This window comes from Lissotriton helveticus, chromosome 1_1 (assembly GCF_964261635.1).
Source record: "Lissotriton helveticus chromosome 1_1, aLisHel1.1, whole genome shotgun sequence".
NCBI lineage: Eukaryota > Metazoa > Chordata > Amphibia > Caudata > Salamandridae > Lissotriton > Lissotriton helveticus.
In genome coordinates, this window is record NC_136057.1 from 112494270 (window position 1) to 112521088 (window position 26819).

Here is a 26819-nt window from a genome sequence, read left to right on the forward strand (position 1 = left end):
GAGCCCATCTCAGCCCCAGGGGCCCCTGGATAGAAGAGCCCAGCTCAGCCGCAGGGGCCCCAGATGGAAGAGCAAAGCTCAGCCCCAGGGGCCCCTGGATAGAGGAGCCCAGCTCAGCCACAGAGGCCTCCGGATAGAAGGCCCCAGGTCAGTCCAGGGGTTCCCAGATAGAGGAGCCCAGCTCAGCCCCCAGGGGCCCCGGATAGAAGCACCCAGCTCAGCCCCAGGGGCCCCGGATAGAAGAGCCCAGCTCAGCCCCAGGGGCCGCCGGATAGAAGAGCATAGCTCAGCCCCAGGGACTCCCGGATAGAAGAGCCCAGCTCAGCCCCAGGGCCCCCAGATAGAAGAGCCCAGCCCAGCCACAGGGGCTCCCTTAGAAGGGCCCAGCTCAGCCCCAGGGGCCCCGGAAAGAAGAGCCCAGCTCAGCTCGGCTCCTGCAGAGATTCCCTCCAGGATTATTCAGTCTATTTCTACAAACACAGCAGAAGGTGCTGACAATCTCCTACCTGAGCAGAGACTTGTGTAGACATGTCCAGGCTCTCTCCTCCCCCTGGGTCTGAGGGTGGGAGGTGCAGATCTGGGGTCTGAGGGGGGGTCTGCAGATGGAGGTAACTGCACAGAGAGACAATGGTTCCTTCCTCCTCTGCTGCAGGCTGCAAACACCAGGAGAGGCCGGAAGTGATGTCACCACAGCTGCTGGTGCTGTCTCTGCCGCCGCTGACCCGGAAGAGGAAACCCTTATCCCTTTCATCCAATGTGCAGCTCAGTGAGTTTCAGCAGCAGGCGAGGAGCGCCCTCTGTTGGCTGCTGACGGAACCGCCACCTCCAGTCTTTAGGAGTGAATTAGAAATTGCCTGAATTTTATTAATGATATGTAAGAAACTGCTAGAATTAAATTGGACAATGTTTTATATTTTTCCTGTTTCTGAGGGTAATATTTTATATTTGGTAGGACTGTGTGTATTCAAACAACTTTCCGACTCCGCACCAAATTAAGTTTTACATTTGTCTCCTTTGTTTACCCGCTCACTCCCTTCAAAGGTTAACTTATAAAATAAACAAACAAGTAGATTACAGTCTCAATAACTTCATAAGACAGAACAATCAGGTTTGACTGTCACAGATTTCTCCCTCAGTGGATGGTGTCATGACAATGAGTGAACAGTCCACAGATTCCTCACAGTGAAGCAAGATGCACCACAGTGCAAAGATCCCTTGTAGTGCAGCAAGATGCACCACAGTGCACAGATCCCTCACTGTGCAGCAAGATGCACCACAGTGCACAGATCCCTCACAGTGCAGCAAGATGCACCACAGTGCACAGATCCCTCACAGTGCACCAAGATGCACCACAGTGCACAGATCCCTCACAGTTCAGCAAGATGCACCACAGTGCACAGATCCCTCACAGTGCAGCAAGATGCACCACAGTGCACAGATCCCTCACAGTGCAGCAAGATGCACCACAGTGCACAGATCCCTCACAGTTCAGCAAGATGCACCACAGTGCACAGATCCCTCACAGTGCAGCAAGATGCACCACAGTGCACAGATCCCTCACAGTTCAGCAAGATGCACCACAGTGCACAGATCCCTCACAGTGCAGCACAATGCAACACAGTGCACAGATCCCACACAGTGCAGCAAGATGCACCACAGTGCACAGATCCCTCAGAGTGCAGCAAGATGCACAACAGTGCACAGATCCCTCACAGTACAGCACAATGCAACATAGTGCACAGATCCCTCACAGTGCAGCACGATGCACAACAGTGCACAGATCCCTCACAGTGCAGCAAGATGCACCACAGTGCACAGATCCCACACAGTGCAGCAAGATGCACCACAGTGCACAGATCCCTCAGAGTGCAGCAAGATGCACCACAGTGCACAGATCCCTTGCAGTGCAGCAAGATGAACCACAGTGCACAGATCCCTCACAATGCAGTAAGATGCACCACAGTGCACAGATCCCTCACAGAGCAGTAAGATGCACCACAGTTCACAGATCCCTCACAGTGCAGTAAGATGCACCACAGTGCACAGATCCCTCACAGTGCAGCACAATGCAACACAGTGCACAGATCCCTCACAGTGCAGCACGATGCACAACAGTGCACAGATCCCTCACAGTGCAGCAAGATGCACCACAGAGCACAGATCCCACACAGTGCAGCAAGATGCACCAGAGTGCACAGATCCCTCACAGTTCAGCACGATGCACCACAGTGTACAAATCCCTCACAGTGCAGCAAGATGCACCACAGTGCACAGATCCCTCACAAAGCAGCAAGATGCCCCACAGTGCACAGATCCCTCAGAGTGCAGCAAGATGCGCCACAGTGCACAGATCCCTCACAGTGCAGTAAGGATGCACCGCAGTGCACAGATCCCTCACAGTGCAGCAAGATGCACCACAGTGCACAGATCCCTCACAGTGCAGCAAGATGCACCACAGTGCACAGATCCCTCACAGTTCATCAAGATGCGCCACAGTGCACAGATCCCTCACAGTGCAGCAAGATGCACCACAGTGCACAGATCCCTCACAGTGCAGCAAGATCCACCACAGTGCACAGATCCCTCAGAGTGCAGCAAGATATACCACAGTGCACAGATCCCTCACAGTGCAGCAAGATGCAGTGCATTGCACAGATTTCCCACAGTGCAGCAAGATGCACCACAGTGCACAGATCCCTCAAAGTGCAGTAAGAATGCACCGCAGTGCACATATTCCTAACAGTGCATTAAGATGCAGCGCACAGACCTCTAATAGTGCAATAAGATGCAGTGCACAGATCCCCTCTTTAACCCACATGATTCCCACAAACACCCCCAGGGCCAGAAGGAAAACCCCCCAGGGCCCCCGGATAGAAGAGCCCAGCTCAGCTAGTTCTTCTATCCAGGAGCCCCTGGATAGAAGAACCCAGTTCAGCCCCAAGGGCCCCCGGATAGAAGAGTATAGCTCAGCCCCACAGGCCCCCGGATAGAAGAGCCCAGAGGTCCTGGATAGAAGAGCCCAGCTCAGCACCGGATAGAAGATTCCAGCCCTCCCCAGTGGCCCCCGGAGAGAATAGACCAGCTCAGCCCCAGGGGCCCTGGATAGAAGAGCCCAGCACAGCCCCCCTGGGACCCACGGATAGAAGAGCCCAGCTCAGCGCCACGGGCCCCTGGATAGAAGAGCCCAGCTCAGCCCAAGGGGCCCCAGATAGAAGAGCCCAGCTCAGCCCCAGGATAAAAGAGCCCAGCTCGGCCCCCAAGGGGCCCCCGGATAGCAGAGCCCAGCTCAGCCCCAGGGGCTCCTGGATAGAGGAGCCCAGCTCTGCCACAGGGGCCGCTGTATAGAGGAGCCCAGCTCAGCCCAAGGGCCCGAGGATAGAAGAGCCCAGCTCAGCCTCAGGGCCCCCGGATAGAAGAGCCCAGCACAGCCCCCAGGGCCCCCGGATAGAAGAGCCCAGCTCAGCCCCAGGGGCCCCGGATAGAAGAGCCCTGCTCAGCCCCAGGACCCCCGGATAGAAGAGTCCAGCTCAGCCCAGGGTCCCCGGATAGAAGAGCCCAGCTCAGCTCAAGGGCCTGCGGATAGAAGAGCCCAGCTCAGCCCCAGGGGCATCGGATAGAAGAGCCCAGCTCAGCCCCAGGGGCATCGGATAGAAGAGCCCAGCTCAGCCCCGGGATAAAAGAGCCCAGCTCAGCCCCAGGGTCCCCGGATAGAGGAGCCCAGCTCTGCCACAGGGGCCGCTGTATAGAGGAGCCCAGCTCAGCCCAAGGGCCCATGGATAGAAGAGCCCAGCTCAGCCTCAGGGCCCCCGGATAGAAGAGCTCAGCACAGCCCCCAGGGCCCCCGGATAGAAGAGCCCAGCTCAGCCCCAGGGGCCCCGGATAGAAGAGCCCTGCTCAGCCCCAGGACCCCCGGATAGAAGAGTCCAGCTCAGCCCAGGGTCCCCGGATAGAAGAGCCCAGCTCAGCCCAAGGGCCCGCGGATAGAAGAGCCCAGCTCAGCCCCAGGGGCCCCGGATAGAAGAGCCCAGCTCAGCCCCAGGGCCCCCGGATAGAAGAGCCCAGCTCAGCCCCAGGGCCCATGGATGGCAGAGCCCAGCTTAGCCCCAGGAGCCCCCGGATGGAAGAGCCCAGCTCAGCCCTAGGGGCCCCCGGATAGAAAAGCCCAGCTCAGCCCCAGGGGCCCCGGATAGAAGAGTCCAGCTCAGCCCAGGGTCCCCGGATAGAAGAGCCCAGCTCAGCCCAAGGGCCCGCGGATAGAAGAGCCCAGCTCAGCCCCAGGGGCCCCGGATAGAAGAGCCCAGCTCAGCCCCAGGGCCCCTGGATAGAAGAGCCCAGCTCAGCCCCAGGGCCCATGGATGGCAGAGCCCAGCTTAGCCCCAGGAGCCCCCGGATAGAAGAGCCCAGCTCAGCCCTAGGGGCCCCCGGATAGAAGAGCCCAGCTCAGCCCCAGAGGCCCCGGATAGAAGAGCCCAGCTCAGCCCAGGAGGCACCCGGATGGAAGAGCCCTGCTCAGCCCCAGGAGCCCCGGATAGAAGAGCCCAGCTCAGCCCCAGGGGCCCCCGATAGAAGAGCCCAGCTCAGCTCGGCTCCTGCAGAGATTCCCTCCAGTATTATTCAGTCTATTTCTACAAACACAGCAGAAGGTGCTGACAATCTCCTACCTGAGCAGAGACCTGTGCAGACATGTCCAGGCTCTCTCCTCCCCCTAGGGCTGGGGGAGGGCAGGTCTGGGGTCTGGGGTGGTAAATCTGGGGTTTGAGGGGGGTCTGCAGATGAAGGTAACTGCACAGACAGACAGGGCTCCTTCTTCCTCTGCTGCAGGCTGCAAACACCAGGAGAGGCCAGAAGTGTTGTCACCGCACCTGCTGGTGCTGTCTCTGCCGCCGCTGACCCGGAAGAGGAAACCCTTCTCCCTTTCAGCCAATGTGCAGCTCAGTGGGACTCATCAGCGGGCGAGGAGCGCCCTCAGGTGGCCGCTGACGGAACCGCCGCCTCCAGTCTTTAAGAGTGAATTGGAAATAGCCTGAATTTCATTAATTATATGCAAATGTAAGAAACTGCTAGAATTACACTGGACAATGTTTTCTATTTTTCCTTTTTCTGTGGGTAATTTTTTATATTTGGTAGGACTGTCTATATTCAACAACTTTCTGACTCTGCACCAAATTAAGTTTTAAGCTCAGCCCCTAGGGCACCCGGACAGAAGAGCCCAGCTCAGCCCCCAAGGGCCCCCGGATGGGAGAGCCCAGCTTAGCCCCAGGATCCCATGGATAGAGGAGCCCATTTCCACCCCAGGGCCCCTAGATAGAAGAGCCCAGCTCAGCCACAGAGCCCACCGGATAGAAGAGCCCAGCTCAGCCCCTAGGGCCCCCGGATAGAAGAGCCCAGCTCAACCCCAAAGGGCCCCCAGATAGAAGAGCCCAGTTCATCCCTAGGGGCTCCTGGATAGAGGAGCCCAGCTCAGCCCCCGGGGGTCCCGGATAGAAGAGCACAGCTCAGCCCCAGGGGCCCCCGGATAGAAGAGCCCAGATCAGCCCCAGGGGCCCCCGGATAGGAGAGCCCCGCTCAGCCCCAGGGGCCCCTGGATAGAAGAGACCAGCTCAGCCCCAGGGGCCCCTGGATAGAAGAGCCCAGCTCAGCCCCAGGACCACCGGATAGAAGAGCCCAGCTCAGCCGCACAGGCCTCCGGATAGAAGAACCCAGCTCAGCTCCAGGGCCCCTGGATAGAAAAGCCCAACTCAGCCCCAGGGGCTCCAGATAGAAGAGCCCAGCTCAGGCCCAGGGGCCCCCGGATAGAAGAGCCCAGCTCAGCCCCAGAGGCCCCCGGATAGAAGAGCCCAACTCATCCCCGGGGGCCCCAGATAGAAGAGCCCAGCTCAGCCCCAGGGCCCCCGGATAGAAGAGCCCAGCTCAGTCCAAGGGGCCCCAGATAGAAGAGCCCAGCTCAGCCCCAGGGGCCCCGGATAGAAGAGCCCAGCTCAGCCCCAGGACCCCCGGATAGAAGAGACCAGCTCAGCCACAGGGGCCCCAGATAGAAGAGCCCAGCTCAGCCCCAGGGGCCCCAGATAGAAGGGCCCAGCTCAGCCCGGCTCCTGCAGAGATTCCATCCAGGATTATTCAGTCTATTTCTACAAACACAGCAGAAGGTGCTGACAATCTCCTACCTGAGCGGAGACCTGTGCAGACATGTCCAGGCTCTCTTCTCCTCCTGGGACTGGGGGGCAGATCTGGGGTCTGGGGGGGCAGATCTGGGGTTTGAGGGGGGTCTGCAGATGAAGGTAACTGCACAGACAGACAGGGCTCCTTCCTCCTCTGCTGCAGGCTGCAAACACCAGGAGAGGCCGGAATTGATGTCACCGCAGCTGCTGGTGCTGTCTCTCCCGCCGCAGACCCGGAAGAGGAAACCCTTCTCCCTTTCATCCAATGTGGAGCTCAGTGGGTTTCATCAGCAGGCGATGATCGCCCTCTGGTGGCCTCTGACGGAACCGCCGCCTCAAGTCTTCAAAAGTGAATTGGAAATGACAGCCTGACTTTCATTAAATACATAAAAATGTAAGAAAACTGCTAGAATTAAACTAGTCAACGTTTTTCTGTTTTTCTATTTTTCCTGTTTCTGTGGGTAATTCTTTATATTTGATAGGGCTGTGTGTATTCAAACAACTTTCCAACGATTTGCCCCAAATTAAGTTTAGCATTTCTCTGCATTTTTTACCCACTCACTCCCCCCAAAGTTTCACTTATAAAACAAAATAAAGTAAATTGCAGTCTCAATACATTCATGAGACAGAACAATCGGGTTTGACTCTCACAGATTTCTCCTTCAGTGGATTGTGTCATGGCAGTGAGTGACTGGTGCCGGCTCTGAGGATGAGATGGTATTCCATCACTAACTAATGTCAGACTCCTTCATACAGGCTCTTATTAGAGGTACCACCTGCCTTTTGGTCATGTTTTAAGATTTTGCAAAGGCCCGGATATTATTCTTCAATAAGACTTTGAATAAAAGTGTTTGTATTCATTTTTAACATGCCATTCCTATAAAAGACTGGTCAGGTGGTAACCCTCTCTCATAGCTTGAGTCACTCCTCGTCCACACACTATCAATGTGCGGTTGAAGGAGGACTTCGTAGCACCGTCAGGCAAGTTGCATTTGTTGCCTGGGCAGTGACATCAGATGCGACATGCACACATCAGAGCCTTCAAGTCTCACTCATCATGACACTCACACATTTAGAGGTCTGTGCTGAAGTTTCACCCACACCTAGCTGAATCTTATCACTGGGAGACGGGAGAGGGTCCTAGTACTCCATATGTGACTTTGCAAAGTTTATCTACACTTCCTTGGTCCTGAGCCCGGCCGGGTTGGAAATATCACCGGCTAAGCGGTGAGCCTCTCTCTCTTTATATATATTTTTTATAGCCCGCTGTCTTTCACCTAGACATACGATGCTCATTTACTCACCTTACCGTAGTTATAGCACATTACATCTTGTTTTCCTGTTCTTTGTCCTTTTCGTTTCTATTTCTATTTTAGACCTTCCTTTCACTCACTCGAAGGTTACAGGTATGATTCAAATATTTTTTTAAAAATCACGCACTAGCTATCACTCGAAATTAGCAGCATGGAGTGAAGAGTCACTTACATAAATATTCGTCACAAAGATACAGTGGCTATTAACCAGACTGGTTTCTCAAGACCACTTCATACTATCACATCTGTTCATCTTAGAACAAACACCATCACTATCATTGGCTTTTTAATTTCCACATTGCAATACGTCCCTCGCTCACTCGAATTCTTGAAATCACGATACTCACACTCTCACTTGTAGGATGTCATACGTTGGTTTCCACGGTTCTCAATCTTCTCTAATGGTCAGCGGAATAATACTGATAGAACTAGACACTAGTGTCACGTCTTAAATCAAACTAATTTGTATGAATACACAATCCTTCACTCTGTACGCTGAAAATTGGTTGTTCTCACTATTACCAAGTCACGTTATTTGATTAATACGCTGTGAATTCAACTACGAAAACACAAATGCTCCACTATGTTCTATTTTGTATCTTCCCCAGCCCTGATGAGTCGCATTGCTATGCGACGAAACACGTGTCGGCTGGATACACAAGAAATTAAAGAAGATTGTCTTTAATACTATGTTTTCTCTGACAGCTTATGTTACAATCATTTGCTTACTTCCTGCTCATGTTTGATATGTTTTAGAGATATTGAATAATATTTACTCTCTGGTTGTGTGCAATGGGCACTTGTTTGATGTAAAACCCAAAGTGCTCTATTAGTGGGAGTGTGGGCGAGCAGCCTTAGGCCTCACACAGAGGAGTGGAAGACATTTATTGCACAACATTGACCAATAACGGACACACGGCTCGATAAGGAGATCCACACCACTTTTGAAAAAATATACATTGTTTGTATTTTATTTTAAGACCAAGATCTTTGCAAAAAGGTAAGTACATTTTTAAATAAAAATACTTTTTGCTTTTAAAAGTTGGCATTTAGAATATGTTTGAAGCAGTTCAATGTTCCTTATGGTGAAAACAATAATGCAGTTTAACAGGTAAGTGCCACACTTACAAATCCAGTATTCGGGCCAAAAGGTCAGCAAGGAGCACGGGTTAGGTGAGTACCAAAACTGCACCACTAGCAGCACAGGGGCGGCTGAGTGCAGAGGTCAGAGACAGAGTTCGGCCTAATGCTTTTCAGTAGAGACAGGGGGTGCCTGGAGCTACGATGCTTGCAGGTAAGTGGATCAGTTGCAGAGGCTAAGCTTTGGGGGTTAGCACAAGCACAGGGGGGGCCCCAAGCAGCACCAAGCATACACCACCAGGGGCAGAGGGGCAGCTGGATGCTAAATCAGCGCTCGGTGCCCAATGCTTTTGAATGGAGTTTGGAGCTTTTGACAAACAGGATGCAGGCATCTCACTGGAGGTTGCAAGAGGGAGACCAACTACAGGAGAGGTAAGTAGTGAGGCAGGGTGTGGTAGGGGCACAACTGGTTCAGCTCACCAAGGCCCAGGGGCTTCGGGTGCAGGGGTGCCTTTCAACTTCCAAGTCTTCTTACCTGAGTCAGTCACGGTCAGGCAGAGCCTCTGGATTCTGTCTGCAGGCATCGTCATGGAGGTCAGGAGCGGTCAGCGAACACTGGATTTGAGGTCTAAATCACCACAGAGAATTCACTGGGCAGGTGGGACACTCAGACTCGGGCCGGGGGCGTCGGATGCAGGGATTGTGGTTCTAGCTGGATCTAACCCTGATTGGCGGGTCTACCCATCTTCAAGATGGTGAGGACTGAAAGATGTGCTTCACCTTGCCTACCCCACCTGAGGGGTGGATTGGCAGAGGTGGGCACATCCCTTATTCTCCTAAGTTTTCCACCAGTTTTCCCATATGAAGTGGGGGTGTAAACCGGAGGCTGCCATCTTCTGTTAGCAGCAGAGGCACAGGATTGCATATTACAAAGGCGGCAGGCCTTTGAAGCTTCCCCTTTGAGCACCGGCCCATCCTGGGGGAGGAGGTGTGACACCTTCACCCAGGATGTGCATTGTTTCTGGTCCAAGAGAGAAGGGGCTCTCCACCCAGGGGTCCAGAAACATGTCTGGTGGTGGCTAAATGCCTACAGCCGGTCAGAAACCACACCAGGATTGGTAGGTTTTCAGCAGGCACCTCTGAGGTGCCCTCTGAGTACATGGTATAATAAATCTCACAGTGGCATTGGTGTGGATATATTGAAAGGAGTAGTTTGGTACCAAACACCCCTGTGTTCAGGGAAGCAATCATGGTGCTGTGGAAATCGAGCTGTCGAGTTTCCAGCCCATGTACTCTGTTTGGCTTCACTGGCACTTACAATATTAAAGAATGGACCCTAATATTGTAGGGGCGTATCTGCTCATGCAGATATGTCCTCACCTGTGGTATAGCATACCCTGCCTTAGGGCTGTGAGATCGGCTAGAGCAGTGACTTACCTATACCTCCAGGCAGTGTTGCCTGGCACGGCACCCAGGTAGAGTGCCATGTCAACCTTGTTGTTTTCTCTCTCACAGGGGCATGCAAGCTGCCAGGGCAGTGACATGGTCCCACTGAGGAGGGTACGAGGGGATCCTCTTCAACTCCCAGGCCCTGGGTACCCAGGGTACCATTTACTAGGGACTTACAGGGGGCAGATATACCAATTGTGGATATGTTTTGGGAAAAAGCACTGGCACTGGAGACCCTGTGCACTACAATTGAAACCACATCAAAACCAGGCAGCAAAAAACAGGGGATAACCATGTCAAACGAGGCACTTTCTCACAGATGCTCTTAGTGTTACAAATGGGCGTGAAGGAGAGGACCTCTGCTCCACTGTGCTGGGTCAAGATATTTCCTTTGAAATTTTTTCAGCTGACACATCCGGGGGATTGAAAGGGCGTCTGATGAAATATCTTCATCCCGCAAAGTACACTACAAAAACCGAGGAGGCATCAAAGAATCTAGCACACCTTAAGTCATTGGGGGTAGAAGTTGCTCCTGCTGCAGACCGACTTCACCAAACCCAGGGTTCGGGGGAAATAACATGCATGTGGCAACAGAGACCATTATGAAACCACTGACTTCATGTTCAGCTTTTCTGCACAATACAAAGCCCCTGGAAGAGAAAAGAAAAGGGACTCTTCATTCAAAGTACATCAATCCTTTTACTTGCTTGTTTCTATTTTCACTTTTTGCCATTGAGTTTCACAGTTGATTATTACATATGATTTGGGGAGACTGATGCTTCTAGGATGGAAATATAGGGTGGGGATGTTAGGGGGATGGATTTTAGTTTAGATTATTTAAGGTTTCATTTTATTTGGGTTACCGAGCACATGCTCCCGCGAGTTGTACAGGATCACTTTGATTCGAATGACTAACAAATTGTTGTCAGACGGTGAGATGGGATATAGTATAAAGTCATGGAATGATAATAGTTTGAAAACTAAAATTAAGAGGGGGCCGTTATGTTGTTTGTTGAACATCACACCCCTGATATCCTGTTACTTCAAGAAACTCATTTACTAGGTACAAACTAGTGTGTGTTCTTGGGCAGGATGTATACACCATGTCAATCATCCAGGATTTACTCAGTGGTTCAGATTGGTCGCCATTCTCCATTCGCCTCTGTAGGTCCTTCTCATTTTCAGTACAGATAGTTTATGTAGACGACAAAGGTAAACATGTCATTCTCTCCAGTGGGTTCTCCGATCATTCACCGGACCTATAAACCACCTGACATCGACAATGGGAGTTGAAGGGTAAATGGTGTTTGATTGTTAGATGATACTCTTGTGAAACATCTGCGGAATAAGATCATAGATTATTTTTACATTATTGCGGGTTCAGTCTCCTCAGCAGTTACAGCTTGGGAAGCATTCAAGGTAGTGACTAGAGGAAATACCATGGCTCAGGTTAGGCGTAAGCTCAAAAATTAGAAGAGTGAGAATACTGACCTAGAAGACCAAATTATTCAGGTAGAAAAGAGGGAGGTGAACGCAGACCATACCAAAGCAGCTCAACTCCTTCAATATCCGAGAACCACACTAAAGCAGAAGATTCATATTACTGGATGGACAGGTTAGTTATATTCACAAAGTATGAAGTCGGTGACCAGGCTGGGAATTTTTGTACTGGCTTCCAAACAAAGGCCATATGTCAAGAATTGTCCCTTCGATTTTATCCACTGAGGGTCAAGTACAGATATTACAGAGACATTCACCCATTACTACGAAATGTTATATTTTTGTGTACATCCCCCTCCTGCTAAACTTCAAAATCCCACCATAAGAGATCTTTCAGTGTGGGCACTGTCAAGGGGGGACCCTGGTCCCAAGAGGTGTACTATTAAATTCTTCAAGAAATGTGCCTTTCTGGTTATTCTGCATTTAAAGTTGATGTTTCAAAGGGCCTTGTGAATTGAACGCTTTCTGACTTCTTGTGAGGGGTGGTTATTTCAGTTACTCTGAAGCCGCATAAACCCCCACAACTCAGTGCCTTCTATAATTCGATTTCAGTAATTAATAATATCGAAACTAAAGCCTGTACAAACGTAATAGCCTTGAGATTACATAATGTCATTCGAACACTACTGGATGATGATCAAAATGGATTTAAGCCTAATAAGAGCACTCACAATTGTTTCCGGCACCTCCACATTATACCCTCACATGTGCACGATTTCCACAGCCCAACTGCCCTACTTTTGCTATATATATAGAAGAATTTTGACATGGTACATTGGCCTTTTATGCTAATTGTACTATAACAAGGATTTTGGGCCTTGTTTCATTTGTTTTGTCAAAACCCTTTATACCTCCCCTTGGGCACAAGTGAGATTAAATAATCCATTATTGGCCCCACTCTCGACATAGAAAGACACCAGACTTGGTTATCCTCTCACACCCCTATTGCTCGCCCTTATCATTGAGCCTCTGGTGGAGTGGTTCCACTTAGATGCACAGGTCAGGGATCTGGCCTGGGGAGACAATCATAAGGATAGAATTATGCTTTACGCGGATGACACACTTTACGCAGATTACATACTTCTACACATTCCAGGCTGAGTGTGAGAAGTTGGACTGGTATATGCTGTCCATAGTTAAAGTGGGCACCTTGCACCAGTCCAAACGACCCTTATGATGTATGAGGTCAAAGATAACCTTTATGAAAGCTATCCTATTGGTAGCTATGGAGAGCAGCCTTCAGGCTAAATCTTGAAGGAGTGTAAAGCAGCTTGTTTTACCAGATCACAACCTCCTGAGTAATCAAATGAAAGGAGAACCACACAAGTGTTATTTATTACTAAACGCTCTCTACTAACCTCTATACTAGATTAGAGCAGAAAACACACACTACTTAATCAATAGAACAACAGTAAATAGCACAATACACAGCAGGCTCCAGGGGGAGACCGAACCATATACAAAAAAAATGGGATAACAACAATGACTTCACAAGACACAGTGTCTAGAGCACATAGAATCACTGGGACCCCAATGAACCACCCAAAGGAGTGACACAGGGACCCCACAGAGGGCGGGGGCAGTGTGGGAACACAGACGCAGGCTCCGTAAGCTTCTATGGGGAAAGTCGCGGTTGGAAAATTACAGTTCAAGGTTACTTTGGAGAGGACTTCAAGCAAACCCTTTGGAATATACAAGGTTCTAAGGCCAGCACCCTTGTGATTATCGAGGTACACGTGTTACCTATCCCAGAGGAGCCTGGTGCATAGGGGTCACATGGTGTCGGAAACCCTTGTCGTTTTCAATTGTGTGGTGCTGCCGGGAAGATGAAAACTGTCTGGTGGAATCCAAGCCTAGATCTGAGGTGAGAAGAACCTGAAAGCAGAGGTCACAGAGTCTGGGTCACTTCAGGGTGACCAGGGGCTCGATAGGCAAATGTCCACCGATGCCGGGAGCTTAGGGTGTGAAGATAGGATGCTTGACTCTGCAGCCATGGGGAACAGGAGACGTTGATGATGACTAAAGTCTGGAGGTTAGCTGTTGAGTGCTGAGGGGTCAGTGTCCCGATTGAACATGAACAAGCCTTTGCAAAGGCAACCCACGATGTCAGAGGAAACAGGTTACGGTGAGAACCAGCAAGGTCCTGGGGACTCTCCAAACTATGGGGAGTCAGGGCATGGTTGGAGCAACCAGGGAAGCCCAAGGCAAATCAAAGTGACCCTCCCTAGGACTCACAGGCCAACAGACCAGGGATCGCAAAGGGAATCACAAAGCACCAGCCCACAGAGCACTCGTGGAGTGGAGGCTAGAGATCTTCAGTGGACATACTGCTCAGGGTTTTGACTATAAGTAGTCGAATGCACAGCCTCAGGGATTGCAAAAAAGCATATGCTGCTGAAAAAATACTCAGTGCACAGGGGTTCGGGTTGCACGGACCCCACGAGGGATACGGGTCTAAGGATTGCTGAGAGAGCAGATCAACCTCAGAGATGCTCGGGAACCCACCTCCTGTGTTGCAGAAATCTTCAGAGTCCTCAGGAGCTCGGGGGATGCAAACCGGTCAGATGCTTTTAGGTGCCTGCTGATGCAGGGGAGTAACTCCTTTACTCCAAGGGAGATTCTTCTATCGTCCAGCGAAGTGTAGACCATTGAAGTACTTGGTTTCTGCTTGCAGAGTAGAGTCTAGGTAAAATCCAAAGTACTGTAGTCAGGTTTCCCACTTTATAGCCAGGGAAGGCATTGGACTAACTCTAGGGAGCCTCCTAGGGGAGGGTTAGGACAGAGGGGTGGCTACACCCATGCCCTTTGTCCAGTTTCACGCCAGAGCAGGAGCAAATGGCTGCTGCAACCGGTTTGAGCTGGACTAAGCATGGGAACACCAAATGTGCCCCCAGTGCAGACTTTCTGGCACTCTAAGAGTGCATCCACCCAGCCCCAATACACCTAAGACTGTTTGGGAGGTGGTCACACCTCCCTGTGACAGGAAACGTATTGTCAGGCTTGGCTCAGCAGCAGGAGGGCAGACTCGTGTCTGTGGCTGGTATCATCCATTTTGTGATGTCCAGGTCGAAAAAGCTGGTACCGGGTGCACCGGTGTTTCACATAAGTCCCTCTAGAAGGGTGGAATCATGCCTCCCCCGCAGGAGGTAGGATTCCAAGGTGTTTTGTGATGTATTCCTATAGGTTCTGTATCGATCCCCCTATTCCTGACCCTATTCTGGTTAACGAGTTAACTAGCAGCCATCCCATGATGCAGAAACCGTTATCTGATTACGCCAGACCACGGCACAGGAGCGCGTTATCTGATTAGGTCATAACGCTTGCCATCTAATTAGGCAAGCAATATTCCTCCAGCCCCTGATAAGGCATACGGAGTTCTCAAAACAAATCAAACCTATGACAACCTGGGAAAAACCCTGCGGCCATTGTTTTGATTCCACCGAGAACTTCAGTAAAAGAATGCGCTAACGACCAGCTCGTATGACATCCTTATTGACGTATCTATGTCCATCCTTACGTCAATCTCGGCACCTTACAGGTATAAATATTACCGATATTGCCTTAAGCAAACACACGCGGTGGTGACGAGATCGGAGCAGCGAGACTTCCCGAAGCCCAGCAGAGAGCGAAGCCCACTAGCTGCCCCGCCTTCCTGACGCGCTGAGAACGAGACGCTGCCTTTCTCCTGCCGAGAAATCCAGCTCCGGCGCTTCCGAGCAGCCCTTGCAGGCAGCCTGGAATATCGAGACCAAAGATGAGAGATACCATCCCTCAATCATCCTAGATTCAAGGTACGGAACTGAATAACCCCTTGCAGAGAATTCTTGAATCAGTCACTTGGCAAAACAAACTTAACGTAAACTACTACTTTCCATCCCCGCCCACGTATTAGGCTTAGGTCAGGTACACCGGGGTAGGCGTGGTTAGAAGCACCAGTTGAGTACGATTAGTTAAATGTATATGTGTATGTATCTATTCTGTCCATTTTAAATAACGTATGGCTTAGAAACCATATCAATGTTTTTACAGTATTATTTTATACTTCTGCTTTTATTGTATGCACTTTACTTAACCATAAGTATTGCAATAATATCGATTAATTTCTCTTGTACGAGAAAAGAGACTGATCAATAAATAACATCTTTTATTGAACACGCCCGTCTCTTCCTTTTCTCTACAATCTGGTGAAACTAAGAATGCACGTACTGACTGAGTAAAATAAGTTGTCTTTTGTTTTCACACGACTCTAGAGATACACTCTTGATTAGGGGAGAGCAAAGTTGTCATGTTCTATGGTTGTCAGAAACTAAATCCCTTCTTGTCTATCCAGGGAGGTTCAACTCCTCCTTGTCTATTCGAGAAAGTTTCTAGTGAACTCTGAGCTAGCTGGCAAACCCAAAACTTTAAGTCTAATATCGACAGTAGAAGACCTAGTTAACGTCTGGTCTAGGTCTATACTATTGGAGGTATTATTCCAATGCGCAGAGCCTATTGGGATAATAGGAACTACACTACATGGCGCCCAACGTGTTTGGATAGGCGATAAAACTAACGCAAGACTTTAGAGTAACTCAGTCGTGCTTTTTCACTCAGACCCCTTTTTCCCATAATACTCCAAAGACGTCTGGAGTGGGTGAGAGGTAAAATCCGCCAAACCTCGCAAGAGGGAACTCCTATGTATGGTTCTTGGTTCAATCAACGTTGAAGGATACACTGTTCCAAAATATTGTGCATCTCATCTTTGTTTCCACAAGAAACCTGATCTGCAAACAAACAGAATAACCATCCAGACAGTAAAATGCCAGACAGTGATGATGAAAGAGAGAGAGCTAGAATAGCAGCTGATAATACTATGCAAGAAGCAGACCCGGATATAATACTCATCCCGGTCAACATAAGAAGATCTATAACGTTAAAACTTATAGAAAATGGACTGACACCAAGAGGTGGTACAGTCATATTCGTAATTGAGGCACACGAATATCGGCAGACAGAGGTATTCTATTCATGGATAAACTTTCCAGCAGCAAATGCTGTAACAAAGGAGTTCCACTGTTATAAAAATAGAGGAACCTCCGGATACCTACACTCCTTTCGAGGAAGTGGAAGTACCACTCAAATTCCAAGAGCATCTGCTCTTGTTTAATGGCGCCCTAAAACATAATAATCACATCACCAGGCTCGGTCCACTAGGTAGACCAGGAGCAACGTGGCCGGTCCTAGCCAGATACACACCACATCCAGACATCAAAAGAATGTCTGCAGCAGATGTTTTAGTACAACTAAAACAATTAATTAAAATATATAGACAACTAGTCCAATATGTAATGCGGACTTCAACCATCCAACCTGTAGTTAAAATCCCACAGCTGACCCCTCATCAGGGGAACACAAATAAAATTACACCACAGAACATACAGTCCTGCCTAGGTAAAGTACCAGCTAAACGGGAACAAATACCATTCTGGTTAGCACAAAAAATCACCCAAATAGAGGCGGTGTTTCCAGACACCACCCCTGTGGATAAACACAGGATTCTGACTATCTGTCTTCCAATGGGAATCGCACCACACGTGGAGGACTGTGACACTTGGGGTACAGTCTTTGCTTCCATTTACACAAAAACACATGGAGTTCCATCCATGTCAGTAATACCAGATGTGCTAAAACAAATTCAAGACGAATACGGTCCAGAACCCGCTTTAACTCTTGGTATGAAATTACTAAAAGACTTCAAGCAGGTCTCGGCAATATTACTAGCCAACATAAAAGGAGAAGCAGCGAATGTGGCGATCCGCCAGAGGTTAAAAGAGACAGATATAGCAGACCAACCAGCTGAAATTGCCAGAATTATAGAAAAATCCTATGAAGAACTAGGTAGAGATAGTTTGGGTGGAATACCAGTGAAACCCCAACTAATTGAAAGTCCTGAAAAAATATTTATTAAAAATAATCTAAACAGTCAAAAGAAGAACTGGGATGGAAACAAACAATGCAATCAAAAAGAAAAGAGATTCCAGTCCAGAGGAAGGTCTCCTCGGCGGAGAGAAAGATCTCCGGACCAAGGACCCAAGTCTCCCCAAAGGGAGCCCTCTGTGAAAAAATGTAACCTTAGAAATAGGGATAACATAAAGAAACCTGATAGATATCAAGACTTTGATACACGTCCCTCTCAATCTTTTCAGACTTCCTCGCATAAATCGGAAAGAAGAGGACGATGGGAACCCAGGGAAGGGCACGTCAAGTCCAAAGACAAGGAACCTGCTCATCCAAATAAAAAATTACAGTTTCCAAAAAAGAAGGTAGCCAGTATTAAAGTATTCAACAATGCCGAGAATACTGAGGACACAGCTGAAAAACGGAGAGTGGGCTCAGACAATGCTAGACAGCGCAGCAGAAATGAGCATAGCACGCAAAGTCCTTATGAATCATCTGGAGACAGTGGACACGAATGAATACATTCAGGTGGAAACTGCAGACACCAGAGTTAGCAAACCTCACAAAATATATGAAATAACTTTACGTATAGAAGGGGATAAGACTAGAAAAATAAGGGGCCTTTTTTGGGATAATCTCTCCAAGGGCTATGACATCCTTCTAGCTGAAAAAGATTGGCCACCAGAGTTCGTCAGGGAGTGCCCACATGGCGAAGAAATAATTATGCCTGCCTTCTCAAATCATATTCCAATTCATAAAAAATATACACTTGCAAGAAAGTGGGCAGTAGCTCAAGCTCCTGCTTTATATAAAAATCATGTAGGATGGGATGAGGACTGTCCTCCTCACAAAATCCAGTTAAAATCACAACCTACTGCACAAAGGCAGTATCCAATCAAGCAAGAAGCTAAAAAACAGGTAAAAGAAATTCTAGATCAACTAGAATACCAGGGGGTGATTGAAACTTGCACCTCACAAATGAACAACCCTTTGTTTCCTGTCTCCAAACCAGACAATTCATATCGTCTAGTTTTGGATTACAGACACCTTAACTCATGTTGCAAAACTTTTGCAGTACAAAACTCGCATAGTGCTGCACTAATGAATAACATAGTGCGCAAAAAATATAAAACAACATTAGACATCTCTAATGGATCCTTTTGTCAAAATATAGCACCAGAGAGCAGATACTTATCAGCGTTCTCAATAAATGGCGCTCAAAAAGAATTCTGTCGGTTACCCCAGGGGTACAAGAACAGCCCAGGATTATTCTCAGCGAGAGTAACAGAGTTACTACAAACATATGACGACGAAGCTTTATCGTATGTCGACGACATATACCTAACAGATGATGACTTGGATACTCACTTGAAGAGAGTGAACACCATAATACTTGGGTTCGCGGCAGAGGGTTACAAATTCAACTTTAAAAAATCTAGAATTGCCCATCTAACAGTCCTGTTCTTAGGATATGAATTATCAAGTGAAGGCAAAAGCCTGGCTGACAATTTCCTAGAGAAATGTGCCGTACTCCAAGCACCTAGAACACTAAAAAACCTACAGTCAATTCTAGGCTTCCTAAATTTCGGAAGAACATACATTGCAAATTACGCAGAAAGGGTCAAACCCCTTTATGATCTAATAAAACCAGATTTTAAAAAATCAAATTGGACTCAAAAACACAGAAATTCTGAGATCCTTACAAACAGATATGTTAATTAAAACAAAATTAGAAACACGTGATAACACACGCAACCTTATGATTCGAGTCATCCCAGGAAGATGCGGATTCACATACCTGACCTCTAATGAGGGAGAAAAGGTACCAATTGCATTCAAATCACACTTGTACACTAAAGCTGAAATGAAATTTAGCCCAACGGAAAAAATTCTTACTGCAACACAGACAGCTATAGCAAAAGAACGAGCCCTTTCACAAGGTAAACGAATAATCATCGTGACACCGATACCAGCCCTAGAGGCTGTAACAAAAGCAAGCATACCGAATGCTAAAGCGCTTCATCCGAGATAGATACAATGGGCTAATTCTCTTGCTGCAACAGACGTGGCATACAAATTTGATCCTAACTTAAAAACACAAGAGTTTCTCCAATACGAATTCGAATGTCCGCCGACCGAAATTCTGCCTCTAGAACATTACGGCTGTATAATATATACAGACGGATCAGCACAACCCGCAGTAGGAGGTAAACAAGCTTACAGTGCTGCGTGTGCGATTGTAAAAGGTCGCTGGCACGATGGGAAATTCAAACCAGCGGTCACTAAAACACAATCTCTAGGAGATTGTACAGCTCAGCGAGCAGAACTACTAGCATTCAAGATGGCGCTTGAAAATACCGATCGAGAATTCCCCACACTCATAGTGTGTGATTCGTATTATTGCGTTCAGTCTTACAATGAATACTTGCAGATCTGGCTTCAGAATGGTTTTAAGGATGCAAAAGGAGGCACAATCAAGCATAAAATGCTTTGGGAACAAGTAGTTCTTTTACAAAAGGAACTACCAAAGACTCACGTGATACATACACTGAGTCATCAACGTGATGGCGTTCACGTTGCAGGGAATTCATTAGCTGATGAGGCCGCGAAGGCAGCTGTGCAAACGGCTTCCGTAGCTGCCATCACTCGGTCAAAAACAAAAATAGACAGCGATATATTACAAGCTGTCAGCGCTACAGTAAAAGATGCGATAGAAACACTCCCGAAAGGCTTTCCAGTAAAGTACTCATACATAACTAATGCAAATAATGTTCCATTTGCTCGAATCCCTGGAGTGGGGGATAGAGTAATTCCAAACATGGAACATAGGTTAGGACTCATCATAGCGGCACACGAAGGACTTGCTTCTGTACATGCTGGCGTCTCAGCCACAGTATCGTTATTAAAACAGAGATACTGGTGGCCACAAATGAGAAGACAAACCAGGAACTATGTTCTAGAATGTGAAATATGTCAAAAAATGAAAGTATCAACAGTGAGACGACCAGCACAGACGCCCCTTCTAATCTCGGATAAACCATTAGCCTGTGTTTACCTGGACCACTGTGGTCCCTTACAAAGGGATGGTAACTATAAATATATCTTGGTCGCAGTGGATTCATGCACGAGATTCATATGGATGTGGCCCCAGCGAACGGCTGACGCCAGAACTGTTATAAAAGATTTGCGAGTCTTTATCGGCACATACGCAATTGGCATGCTGCATTCGGACCAGGGTCCTGCTTTTAGCTCTAGAGCTTATAAGGAGGCCATGGCCAGCATGGGCGTTGCATTGCGGTATTCTTGTCCATTTCATCCCGAGGGAAATGGAATTGTTGAAAGAAAAAACCGTGACATAAAGCAATCTATAACAGCAAAGGTATTAGGTTCGGGAGCTGGGTGGGTCAAACATCTAATAAGTGTCCAACGTAGTCTAAACAACTTGCCAAGAAATTCTCTGAGGGGATTCAGTCCGTACGAATTACTGTTTGGAACTAGGATGTTAGTCTTAGATCTTGACAGTCAGACTTCAGTGGTAAAAGAAAAAAGCTTTGATATCAAAGATCGTTTGGCTATTTTACAGGACTTAAACGAAACAAGAAAAGACCTGAGCAACATAAAGTTGAAACAGCAGCCAACAACCACTGAAGAACCACCACCTGTCCCAGCAAGACCTGTCTGGATTCCAAAAATCGGGGATCTAGTCAGAGAAAAGATCGCGGTAAAGAAGGAATTTGGGCCTTCTTACAGAAAAGCAGTTCCTGTCTTGTCCATCAACGGGACAAGATCAGTTGTACTACCGCCGCTTGCTGGTAAAAAGGAGAACCGAGTTGTATCCATCGACCTGGTAAAACCACAATCCTGTGGCCGATAACAAACAGTAGGCCAAGTGGACTCCCGATAAGTAGTAGAACACCGAAGTTTGCTACAAGTACAGAGGTGCTAACTAAAAGGCTAATCACATTCGAAACGCCTACAGAACAACAACAAGGACTATGCAACAATGCAATGGAACTCACACCTCTGAAAACCCAAATAAAAACATTTAGTAGAGACACACCAACCTACAATGAAGTAACAAATGAATATGCTGAAGCTGCAAGAAACAGTAATCCTGATGCAATTGGAACAATAGACAGAACGGCATCCGGCTACTTCATCAACTTTGAAGATTCTTCTGAAGATCTAAGTGAATCAAAGACACAGCCATCAACAAAAACTTTTAAAAATAAAGCTAAGGAAATATGGAAACAGCTGAAAGAAACATATCTGATTTCTCCATGGATTGAATTTTGGGTGTCCTTTGGTGTATTTATCCTGATACTTTGGCTCATCATGATACTATGTTTGGGACGCTTCATTGAGGGAAAATATGCTAAAATGGACACAGCAAGCCAGAAAATCAACTTGATCCTCAAGCCACACACGTCTTCACACGTAAAGAAAAGAGAACTTTCTTCAGTCAATTTCACAGCCAATCCTATACCGGGTGGGGTAGCATGGGACAATACTGACTATGAAATTTATGGTCCGGTCGAAATCCTCAAATATCCACACCAAATCAAGATCTCGTTGAGTGACTTTGTAAAACCAAACTCATTTGCTGATGATTGGGACTTTGAAAGTATTAATTACATGATGTCTGATCTAGTGATGTCTGCTAAATTTACCAAACATGATTATTTGCAGGGTTCATCTAATTATGATAGTATGTACTGCTACAACCACTATGGTAACCATTTTTTACATAAATCAGCACAACCTAGAAATGTTTTAAATTATAATCAATGGGAACATTGTGCAACCCCTCCAAAAGGAAGCTCAAGAACCTTTTATGACAAATATTCATACTTTTCAGGGTTCAACACAAGTAATGCTGAAACATTTTATTTCAAATTGTCAAATAAGACAGGAACAAAAACCATGCTTACAAACACAAAATTGATATATTCGGACTCATTTTTTGAACAAATGAAGGCATTTGGTTTTGATTATTGGGACAAAAATGTTGAAGTGAAAAGTGTTTGGGGTACAAAAGTATGGCAAGTACAAGGTATAGAATCATTGTTTAGAGCCTGCATGATCCCAGAACAAATTATATTCTTGAATGAAACTATTCAACAAACTACCTGTCTTGGATTAGCCAAAATCAAAGACTTAAATAAACCGTCTATTCCAAAACCAACAATGAACAGCAATAACTCTGCAGATGAAGAGATAGACGTAAACTATGTATTAAACCAAAACAGAACAAATCCTGATTGGAAACAATGGTTGATCTGGCCCACAGATACTAATAACTGTCAAGACAGATTCCTGAACAAAACACAGGGGTTCAAATTGACCAGGCCAGACCCTAGATATTCCCAAAGACAACACCCAGGGATAATCACCACCTACAGTGTGGGCAAACTCTGCCTTCAATGGCTAAAAACTTCCACACTGACAGAAATTAAGCAACACCTAACTTTACTTACTGATGGTGCTGACTTGCGTGATTTCATTATGGGACCACGCAAACAGCGTCAAAAATGCTTCATAGCAGCCTCTATATATGCAGCTTACAACGAGGCCTGGAAGATAACTCAAATTGAGACAGCAGAAAGTATACGGGAAATTGACCGTATTAATTTGGAAAAATCGCTTTCTGTAGTGGACAATGGGTTAATGACTCTGTCCTCCAGAATCTTTTCATTGGACAGCATTGTGTCATCAGCAATCGACATAATATCGCAAGACTTACTGTTGTTACAACACGGTCAGTCTCAATTGCGTTCTATTGTACAGCTTGGCTGGACGTTACAAAATCTGCGTTCAGGCTATGTGCCTTGGCGTTTAATCAACACAACGTCACTATTCCATATCTTTAACCTTACTGATAAACAGATCAGTATGGCACAGAAGGGTGCTGATTATACAATCCTGAGCATTGAGAAACTCGAGAGATTACCATTGACAATGTCAGAACGACCTGTCATTGAATGGATAATACATGGGATAATTAATATTCCGATATCTACTTTCAGGTTTCAATGCTGCCAAAAATATATACAGGCTGGCATGTACGAAAAATTGGGAAAAGGGTACATTAAGACAACATGGAACTTGCCCTATTCACATGCATGTGTCAGTAATAAAGGACAGAAAGTGTTTCTTAGTGGCAATAATTGTGCGATGTCACTAAGCGGTACACTTCTGTGTAATGGAATTAGTTTGCATGGAGCCTGTGAAGGGAACTCAAATAACCTTTCATGTCACCAGCTAGGCACACCTGCAACAGAGATAGAACCATTCTTTAAAAGACTCTATAACGGGAGTTACATTCTAATTGTGGATCGCAGATGTTGTAGTCTACAGCCCGGGGTTCCTTATCTCATCAGTACGACTGCGAAGGTCATGTGCTGTGGACGCTTATTGTTCCCCAGCTCATTTCCAGACAGGGAGGCAAGGGCATGGCCTAACTTGAAAATTACTTCTATTCGAGTTGATACTTTAAGCAGAATGAAAACAGTGCTTCTTCAGACGCCGACCAGGCTCACGTCATCAAAAGAAACGTATGATCTCCTAGTCGCAAGGACAACTGCAGAGATTCACTCATTGTTATCAACTAATTCCCCCATACATTTCGCAGAAATCCTGAATGAAATCTTAAATATTTCTGATACCAGTGGAGTCTCAAATGTATTTAAGACAGTATTTTCGATGGCATTAACACCATTCAAAGCCATACTGGGTATTTTTCCAGACTTCGTCCATTCGATTTTTGGAGGAGTTCCCCTCATTTTGGGACTAATTGCAGGAATCCTATTCTTAGTCCTTATATTTCGTTATGGCAAACCATGTCACAGACAAAACACCTGCGACAAGGGAAGAAACAATCCGAGCCATTGGATACCGGGACCGGATATCAAAAATCCTGGGACTAACCCGGCTTAGAGACCTGAACATGACTTGGTTTCTTTCATTTCGGCCGATATGGCAAAGATGTGTTTTACCTGTATTAAGGTGCATGCTGTGCGGAGAAGAATGCGTGTTGGACACCTGTCTGACGCTACAATCGGATGCGCCAATGGATGCAGACACATTGCTGGGTCCGGTAAAGGCTCATGCATTGTGCTGCCCTCAACGGCTGCCAATCCTGATGACGGCATTCGTGGAAACTTCACCACTACGATTAAGGGGTAGTGAAGATCAAGATGAAAGCAGCATCGATCAGGTACAACCTTCTGTCAGCAATACTAATCAAAACGTCAATGGAGACAATCATGCACATGAATGCATGGTTACATCCTTTTCTGAGTTAGTGGAACTCTCACAGGAAGCTGTTGACAGCTTTTTCAGCAGTCTCAACGATATGATGTTCTCACCAGAGCAGAAATAATGACTCTTGAACAAGCTAGCACACGGCGTTCCCGACACCTTGAATTTGGCTTTCAACTTTAATAATAAAGTAGCAAGATCGACTTTTCCTCCAGTTCACGGACAGCAATTTTTTAGCAGCCCCAAAATATTTTTGTTACATTTTACGAGACACTTTTCTTCTGCTTAAAGTAAGAACTATTCTTAGAGAACTAATTTCTATTTTTAGAAACTTCATAGACATTAGCTGCCCGCTGGTATGTTTATAAATATTTTTGAACTGTGATGAAGTGGTCTCGAACTTTTCTTCTGTATTAAGAGCCATTTCATGTGTAATTCTAATATTCAATTACTAATAATGTATACATATGCGTGATTATTTTAGCATTATTCTACTGCTTGAGTGCATATAGTACATATGACTATTTTTTTCCCGTATGTTACATAATTTCAAAATGCATTATGTGTATTTTGGGGTGGTAAGGTATACACGATACTCTACAGTATGTTTTACTATGCCTAGATTCGTAAATATGGCCATAGTTAGCGTGGAGTGGGTGTGATGTATTCCTATAGGTTCTGTATCGATCCCCCTATTCCTGACCCTATTCTGGTTAACGAGTTAACTAGCAGCCATCCCATGATGCAGAAACCGTTATCTGATTACGCCAGACCACGGCACAGGAGCGCGTTATCTGATTAGGTCATAACGCTTGCCATCTAATTAGGCAAGCAATATTCCTCCAGCCCCTGATAAGGCATACGGAGTTCTCAAAACAAATCAAACCTATGACAACCTGGGAAAAACCCTGCGGCCATTGTTTTGATTCCACCGAGAACTTCAGTAAAAGAATGCGCTAACGACCAGCTCGTATGACATCCTTATTGACGTATCTATGTCCATCCTTACGTCAATCTCGGCACCTTACAGGTATAAATATTACCGATATTGCCTTAAGCAAACACACGCGGTGGTGACGAGATCGGAGCAGCGAGACTTCCCGAAGCCCAGCAGAGAGCGAAGCCCACTAGCTGCCCCGCCTTCCTGACGCGCTGAGAACGAGACGCTGCCTTTCTCCTGCCGAGAAATCCAGCTCCGGCGCTTCCGAGCAGCCCTTGCAGGCAGCCTGGAATATCGAGACCAAAGATGAGAGATACCATCCCTCAATCATCCTAGATTCAAGGTACGGAACTGAATAACCCCTTGCAGAGAATTCTTGAATCAGTCACTTGGCAAAACAAACTTAACGTAAACTACTACTTTCCATCCCCGCCCACGTATTAGGCTTAGGTCAGGTACACCGGGGTAGGCGTGGTTAGAAGCACCAGTTGAGTACGATTAGTTAAATGTATATGTGTATGTATCTATTCTGTCCATTTTAAATAACGTATGGCTTAGAAACCATATCAATGTTTTTACAGTATTATTTTATACTTCTGCTTTTATTGTATGCACTTTACTTAACCATAAGTATTGCAATAATATCGATTAATTTCTCTTGTACGAGAAAAGAGACTGATCAATAAATAACATCTTTTATTGAACACGCACGTCTCTTCCTTTTCTCTACAATCTGGTGAAACTAAGAATGCACGTACTGACTGAGTAAAATAAGTTGTCTTTTGTTTTCACACGACTCTAGAGATACACTCTTGATTAGGGGAGAGCAAAGTTGTCAGAAATTAAATCCCTTCTTGTCTATCCAGGGAGGTTCAACTCCTCCTTGTCTATTCGAGAAAGTTTCTAGTGAACTCTGAGCTAGCTGGCAAACCCAAAACTTTAAGTCTAATATCGACAGTAAAAGACCTAGTTAACGTCTGGTCTAGGTCTATACTATTGGAGGTATTATTCCAATGTGCAGAGCCTATTGGGATAATAGGAACTACACTACAGTTTGATACCAAACACAACATGTTTCTAAGCAGCCGTTTTAAAGTACGCTGCCTAGCGCATCGTCCGCTCCTCATCAGCTAAGCTGGTAAAAGTGTCTAGATTTAAAAGAGCTAAATCAGTAGGAAGGGC

At 46.8% G+C, this 26819-nt stretch overlaps 1 protein-coding gene across 3 annotated transcripts in view; it reads right to left on the reverse strand.

Annotated features, from left to right (window-relative positions):
- Nucleotides 1–26819, reverse strand: part of LOC144762503 (uncharacterized) — a 182122-nt gene that overhangs the window by 99344 nt on the left and 55959 nt on the right. Inside the window, exon 1 of one of the 3 annotated variants that reach the window (XM_078647841.1) lies at nt 6165–6324. The exons of 1 other annotated variant lie outside the window; for it this stretch is intronic. The gene's annotated coding sequence lies outside the window, so the exon portion shown is untranslated. Of the gene's footprint in view, nt 1–506; nt 661–6164; nt 6325–26819 lie in introns of those variants that run through there. One more of the 3 variants, XM_078647889.1, reaches the window with a different exon arrangement.